The sequence below is a fragment of the Aedes albopictus genome, chromosome 2, assembly GCF_035046485.1.
Source record: "Aedes albopictus strain Foshan chromosome 2, AalbF5, whole genome shotgun sequence".
Lineage (NCBI taxonomy): Eukaryota > Metazoa > Arthropoda > Insecta > Diptera > Culicidae > Aedes > Aedes albopictus.
Genome location: NC_085137.1, coordinates 244,297,488 through 244,305,651, shown reverse-complemented (window position 1 = coordinate 244,305,651; position 8,164 = coordinate 244,297,488). Strand labels below are relative to the sequence as shown.

General features: G+C 39.6%; 1 pseudogene; it reads right to left on the bottom strand.

The window, feature by feature from the left end:
* Positions 1-3,424: 3,424 nt before the first annotated feature.
* Positions 3,425-7,904, bottom strand: LOC115256075 (uncharacterized; annotated as a pseudogene).
* Between the last annotated feature and the right edge of the window lie 260 nt (positions 7,905-8,164).

Genomic DNA, 8,164 nt, shown 5'->3' with positions numbered 1-8,164 from the left:
TTCTAAAAAATTGAAATTGCGAAAAAAGTTCGATAATGTTCGAAAATTGTTAACTTTTTTGTGCAAATATAATAAGCTAAAGAATCCTCATGATATAGGCAAATTATTTTTTACAAGAAAAATCTCCACTGCATTTAAGCGCAATTCTTAAAAATGAAAAAAGGCCATTTTTGAGGAACCCCCTTTTTCTATGCTCCTCAAAAGCATGTTTACGCAAATAAAAAATACATAAAATGAAATATTCGCATTTTTTTAAATAGGGTATGTTTTTTAATTTATGGACGAGTAAGTTAGGGCAAAAAAAATAATTTCAAAACCTTTTAAGATATTAAAAGCAGAACTTCAAAGTTTGACCAAAAAATAGACGTTTTTTGGAGTGGACCATTTTGTAGATATAGGAGATTTTTCTATCGAAAATATGAATTTTGAAAGTCGGTGTTGAATGATATGTTATGTGTACATAACTGTTAACAAGCATCAATATTTTCCAGATTTTTTATCGTACAAATTTTACTCGCTACAGATTTTTGAAATGTTGAAAAATCTTAACAAAATTGCATTTTGTGCAGATTTTTATTTTGTGAGGTGTATTCATTTAACCATATTTTCAATAATACTAAACATTTTCCAATTTTTTCCAAGGTATTCTAAACTTAACTATATTGTGAAGATTTCATAGAAGAACCGAAATGAAAAGACCAACCCAGCTTCGAGATAGAGCATTCTGAACATTTTCAACTACTTTCCGATACACTCCTTAACCAATCACGTTCTAGAGGGTAAGCCAGGCGATTGTGCCGTATAAAAGCAAACTGCTTCTTCTCATCTTCCATCATTCTTTCGTGACCCCTCGAGGGGATCGCATCAAAGGAGAGCTAGCCAGTTTCTCCGTTTGCGTTTTCCATCAGTATGCTTTGGCAAGCCGAGCGCGGTGGTTGTCGGCTGTTACGCTCTCCTACGCATCGTTGTACACGGCGCCAGTGGAGCCGTTGCCAGTTCAAACCAGTTCAAACTGGTGCGCGGCAACAACGAGGGCTTTCTTTTGCCCCGAGTTTGCGCAGCATCGCCATCGCAAAACCCCCATCGGAATCAACGCCACCGATGCCGTTCTGGATTTGGTTGGCATAGCTACCGATTTTCACCTCATACAACAATTGAACGATTATTGTACAACAAATAAAATTAAACAGCCCTTCTAAGGGCTTCAAAAATGTTCCTCACAAGAGTGAATCGAATAATTTTCTTAGACGACGCGTCGGGTCACAAATATGTCAAAACCGACTAAGTCTTAAAACCGTAGCATAAACTTTGCAAGCGGAATAGTGGAAATATATTAGATTGTTGTAGCATCCTTTATATTTCCCAGCCAAACTTTAATGTGTGTTGTGTCCGCAAAAATTAAACATTTCTATGCCCATTTTTGCCACACAATCTAGAAGAAAACTGTGTGATATCTAGAAATTCTTAGTTATATAATTACATATTGGTAATTCCAGTCCACCAATTAGCAAAGGCTTATGATTTGCATTTCTGAATGATCTGTTGGATTGCATCTGTTTAAACTCTTATAAAATGAACGGTTACCAAGACAATTCTGTTATAGGTAAAGATTTTTAAATGGTTTTGAAAAAATCGTTTATGGAAACATTTTAAAACCAACTACTACGCGGAACAAGTGTTGTCGCGTCCATTCTAAATTTCTATATATAAACCTGCAAAAGCAGAGAAATTGTGCGAGAGGATTTGAAATCTGCATCAATTTTCTTCGCAAAATAATTACCTGTTAGCATCCAAAGAAATTCAAAGGTCTATCAAACTACAGTTGGCCCGCTGAAATTATTTTGCAAATTGACTCACTGTATTTCGAGAGCAACAACATAGTTTAATGAAAGAGAAACTAGTTACGACTACCAGTACTTGGGCTGCCCATAAATGGTGAACCAAGAAAACCTAGTGCTGGGCTAGTACACAGGTTTAAAGAGTTCTGACGATCGATTTGAATAGGTCGTATCTGTATAGGAATCCCAGCAAATTTACGACCTATTCAAATTAAACGGCAAAGTTTATAAGGAATGAATCGGATCGAAAATAATGATAAATTAAACTCCCCTATCAATTGCCGTCTACAATCAAACTAAACCAAACTAAAATTTCACATCACAGGCTTTATCAATGTTAAAACAGCATTCAATAATCGAAACTAATGCATAAACGGACGTTATTCAACGTCAGACTTGCGGTCGTGTCTAGTATATAACCCCTCCAACTTTTTCTTCTAAACAAGCAGGAGAATGAGCGAGATGAAAGAGGAGGCAGGCTGCCCCCTCTTCCATCTGTTTCTTTCTCGTGTATGTTTGGGAGAGTGAGTAAGAAAAAAGAAAATGCTGGCTCCGCTAATGGTGCCGCCACATGCTCACACGAACAGCCAAACAACACCGAATGGGTTGGTTAGAGAAGCTACGGCACGAACGCTCGACACGCACACAGAAGCATCATTCGCATGTACCGACACTACACCAATAAAGTTTCCAGCCTACGATGCTTCGCGATTCGCCCCTAAAACGACGATTCGACCGCTTGGGAGTGTTGTCGTCGTCGTGATGATGCTTTCCGAAAGTAATGTCAAATTCGTTCGGGGTTTCAAAACATTGGAAAGAAATTCAATATTTTTACAGTCAGGTTGAGATTTAGGAGTAAATGAGTGTGATCCGAAGGTATAACTGTTTATTCTGAGCATAACAGTATTTTTTACGGCAGTGAAAACTAATTAGAAGTACGATATTTCTGGGTCTAAAAATCGTTCAGGCGAAGTGGATAGCAAATCTAACCTAGAATATCCTACAATTCTAACCTCAACTCCTCACTTGCACAAGCCGGATCTCATTTTTCACGGAAATGGTGGAACAAAATGCAAAACTAATGTACGTGCGACCGAGGGAATTGAAAGTTCTACCATTCCCACTTAAAAAAAATTGTCGGATGTGGGTTGTAAGTAGGAAAAATAAAATAATTCCCCCAACAGATTATGTTGATAGGTATGTAAAAAAAGGTAAATATCATCAGTTCGGTAGTTGCGCTACCGAAACAAAGATGGGTAACAGTATGTTTTGTTTTGCCCTTGAAAGCCAATAAGCTGATCGAAAAGCATCGGAAGCGATGTAAAGACAGGCTTGGCTGGAACGCAACAGCTCAACGACGAAAAGCAGCAGCCAACAATGCTGATCAGCGTGGAGTCGGTTCGTGTGCTATTCGTACGGGTGGTTGGTTTGGTAAAGCGAGGAAGGGTGGAAACCAGTGTTGCCACATTTTTATCTGTACCGGTATCTAAAAAATCTTTTTTATCTGTACTTTACTGCTCAAAAATCTGTACCAAAAATCTGAACCGGAAATAAAAGTCATGTTTACTCATCTATTATTTTTTTTATTTAAACTCAGAACAAACATACTAGAATCTGCAATGCATTAATTATCGTTCGATCGATGATGCTTATACATGGTTTTACAAAACTTTGACTGCATGCTCTCGGTGAGAACAATGTTGGAACTTCTGCCTCGCTGTTTGATGAGGTCCTTCGACTTTAGTATGGAGTTCATCGTCTCATCACCGAGTCGATTCCTCAGCTTAGTCTTGTTGTTGTTGTATTGGGAGAATATCCTCTCAACGGCTGCAGATAAATGAGGCATTATTAGGATATTAAACACAAGACGGCGAAGCGCTGGAAATGCATCGAATCATCCATTCTCTTCATGCCTGCTATTTTTCTCCACCAATCTTGTACGTGCTCGTTCTTGGCCACAGTCACCTCATTCCGAGATATCTTCAACTTCAACGCTCGAAACTCGTTCTCCAGTGCTTGCGAGTCTCCATCGTAGCAACCTGGGAAAGCCTCCAAGATAACGCGGATGCTGGAGAGATTGGAAATATTTCTTGGATTCAACATCGCCGCAGCCTTCAAAACTGTATCGTCCAAATCAAACCGTTTCTGCAACTGCCTTACAAGTTCCACGAAGAAACTCCGACAAATGCCCCGAAAAATGTTTTGCCTTTCGATATCCATCGATTTTAATGCTTCCTCAGCCGCTAATCCAACATAAATCTTATCTCCGGTTTTCAAATGCTTCTCGAAATCTGTGGCGTTACCATTGCACAAAGACATCACGTATGAATCTTCAGATATGTTTGTGAGCACCATAAGGAAAAAATCTTTCAGCTCTTCGTGCAACATAGTGAATTCCGGTTTTTCCGACTGGAATAAGCGATTTAGCCTGTTGATTTGCGGCAAAATATATTCGAGAAAAAGCAGTAGCGGCTTGGTCATCGCGTCTTGCAAATATGTAAGTCTGATTTTTGTCAACATTGCATTGAAATTTGAAAAATAGAATCAATTCGGAAAATCTGTCAAGGCATCTCTTGACCACCGCTTCTAGCGACAACCACCTGGTAGCCGATGGATGCAACATTTTCAAAGGTTGAAGATCGAGAATTTCCTGAATCATGTCGAATTCACTAGTTCGCTTCGGGCTGCTTGATATGTAGCTGTATATGTCCTTGAGCAGATGTTCCAAATAGTCCAGGATTTTCTCATAGGCATAACTAGCACATCAGGTATCAGTAGGTCGGCTCCAGATGCACGTTCTCCTCCATTTGGTAAATTTGTGCCATAACTAGCACATAGTGCCAGTGAATGACAAGTGCACTTGATCACTACCATATCCGCAACAATCGCATTACTGAATTTGGAACACCCATCATTACTGCAGCTCCATCAGAAGCAAACCCTTTCAAATGCTCCTTGTATGGAATCCCGAGCAGAAGGGAATAGCAACAGCATAATATAATGTGTTATTTTGGAAAATAACTGAGTAACGGAAAGAGTTATTTTCATGTTATTTACATAACATATCCTATTCTAAACTTGTCTGTCATAAGCGGCAAAATAACAAAAATTATAACAAAAAAATGCTCCTGAAAGACCTGTTTAATAACATGTTTTGTTAGTTTCAATAACAACTTAATAACAGCGATTTTTTTAAATATTTCAATAACAAATTTTGATATGAATAAGTTATTGATAACAATCTGAAAACAAAATTTGCTTTTTTTCTGTTGCGGATAGGAACTCCTCCAAAGTCCCATATGAATTGAATGGGATACGCAACAATAGCATCTATTGCTAAATGTTTCATTCATAATTGAGACGCTATTGTTGTCGCAAGCGATTTATTATCGAAAACAGAGAGAAACATTAGTTTTCGTTTATTTTCCAAACAACTTAAGATGAAAAACTACCGACGTTTAGAAGCCCCTTATTAGGTGGTTCATTGTTTATAAGATTAATTTACATTATTACCTCATTGATTGACATATTTATCCAAGTGAATCTAAATGGGATCGATGCAGTGAAATCAATAAAAATAAAATCTCCAAAAATAATAATCAATAGAGTTATTCTTCTTGATGACTTAATTTTTTTTACATTTTTGTCGAAAAAGTGTTGTTCGTCCTTGAATTCCACCAGTTGATCCAAAATGTTTCATAAAATGGCTAACACTCTATTACACTCTCTATATTCATATTCATACTTAACTGAAATTGGGACAAAAAACAGGTATACTTTTCAAAGTGCTTATAAAACAAAAGGCTGATAAGTTGGCTCTGTCACAGTTAAAACGTAATGTCAGAAAGAAGAGGAACTGATTACAAAATAATATTTTCTCTTACAGTTCCTCATGAAATGATGAGAACAACGAAAATCTCGAATGGTGTAGTTTTGATTGCAAAGCTAGTTATGTTGTAATATCAATGATCAAATGTTTGTACAGTCTCAATGATACAATAATAACTGAACTTGTGCTACAACAAAACATGATATTGAAATGTAATTTAAAGAAAATATACCAAGAGCACGATCATAACAAAATAAGATTGCCCAACAGAACATGTTATGGAACGGTGATGACTTAATAAGTTAGTAATAACAAGCCGAGATATAAAAACAGGTTTTGTGATTCCGTTGTTATTATTTTGATATTTTCCTCTGCTCGGGATGTCGTCTTTTTGAAACTGATCAATTATCGCATTATAGATCAGCAGCCCCTAGCGGAACAGCGGAGTAAAATTGATCACGTACCTGAATTTCTCCGTTTTCGTCTTCGCCACAAATTCGGACCACCATTGCCAAAGTTTTTGTTGCCTTTATGTCTGTGGACTCATCGATGATCAGAGAAAAGTTACTTGCCCGCATCTTCGATTTCAGTTCGTCATGTTGCTCTTCCGCAATGACTCCATCAACAACAGCGGTTGCCTTCGTCCTGCCGAGCGTAATCTTTGCCAGCACTTTCGACTCCGGATCGATGGTCCGCAAAACATCCGCAAGCTTATCAATAGAGTTGAATGAGATGTTGTTTTCCACTGCCCACGCCGAAATCTTCAACTCCGCCTGGGTTGACAAAGCATCTTCGGAACACAGAACATTGGCAAAAGTGTCCAATTTTGTGTCACCATCATCTAGCACCACTTTTGAAGCAGATTCTTTGTGTCGTTTGGTCGCCAGGTGAGTGGTCAGGTTTGATTTGCCCCCTCGTTTGATGCTTAGTTTTTCGAGACACACTTTGCACCAAGCAAACTATTCGTCCTTTTCGTACTTCTCGAAACAACGGTACTGCGGTTCGCTGGTCAATTCGTTTCGGAACTTCTGTACCTTTTCTTTTGTGGTTCTCGTTTGATCAGTACGCTGATCAATGTAAATTTGTAAATAGTTTGAATTTTGTAAATAGTTTTAGTTGTAAATAGTTAAGATTAAGTCAACACATTTGAACTAGACAATCATCACAAAACACACTGCATTGTAACCGTCACCATATTTCTACACAACACTGTACCCATATAAATCTAAGCCCATTCCCATCCACGAAGAAGAACACAAGAATTGTTACGTAACACCATTCCCAACCCAGCAATAGACAGTACCAAATAGACAAGCAAAACGATCGGTAGTCTTTTATCCATCCGTTCTTCCGCGCAATAAAAATCCAGTTCAGTGCACATATCCGAGTTTCTATCCCATTCCGAAACGTATCTGCGGTGGTGGCCAACGGTGGCAATAATCTAATCAAGTGCCGGTCGATCATCGCACGCGTGGGTGCATAGTGACCTTTAGTGCAACCGTGCAAATAGGTGTCGTGAAACGCACCTGAAGTTACCGAATCCTAGCGAAGAGGATTCTTGGTGGTGAATACTGTCTTCCAGTGATTTGGTGCACCGCTGTTGCTACAGCGGACAAGAAAAACCTCCGGTGACCGGCAATTAGAGCTCCACGCTCGAACATTGGTCCTTCGAGCCGGATCGGAGGAGCTATCCCAGCCCAAATCGACGCGCGAATAGGTGGTATTCGCCATCGTGGTAAGTGGTCAGAGGACGTTGACCACACAAGGTAGGCCATTCAATCTCTATCCTATTGAGTAGCAGTTTGCTACAAACGAGATCGGCGCTAACCTTTGTCCCCCAGTACTGAAGCCAACAGTAGGTACTGTGTGCGGAAGAATTTTAAGTTTGTATGCATGTATTGCTAGGCGAAGAACGATCGAATCGTTTTGTATTATAGCGCACGTAGAAATTTGGCAATATCGTTTGCAGTAGCATGCGATAGCGGCACAGTCAATTAGCCGTTCGATAGATTGCCATAGGTTGGTCGTACAGTGTCGCACATACGTATTGATACGGTGGCGACCAAATTAAAATCAATAAGTTAATATTTGATTTTTGATTTCCTACGATTGCACGGTGGCGTTTTAGCGGATCCGCGAATCGTTTGAGGAGACGCGTAGCCGCGACGGGAAGGATTATGCGTTACGATTTTACGTGATCTCCGTCGGTCGTTCGTTCCGCGTTCGCGTAGAAGCATCACGTGACGCGACGGGAAGGAGCAAATCGTGCGATTTCCGTGGTGTTTCCGTCGTATTCGCGTAGGAGCAGCATAACGCGACGGGAAGGAGTAATTCGTGCGATTTTGTGTTGTTCTCGTCCGGTTCGCGCAGTCAAAGTGATTCGTGGTGGTAGGTAGTGATGGCAAGTCGAAAGACGAAGAAGTTAGCGGAGGATAAGCTGATTCTCAAGCGGGTGTTGGCAACACGAGATGTGGTGGAAGGATTCGTAGAGCAGTAC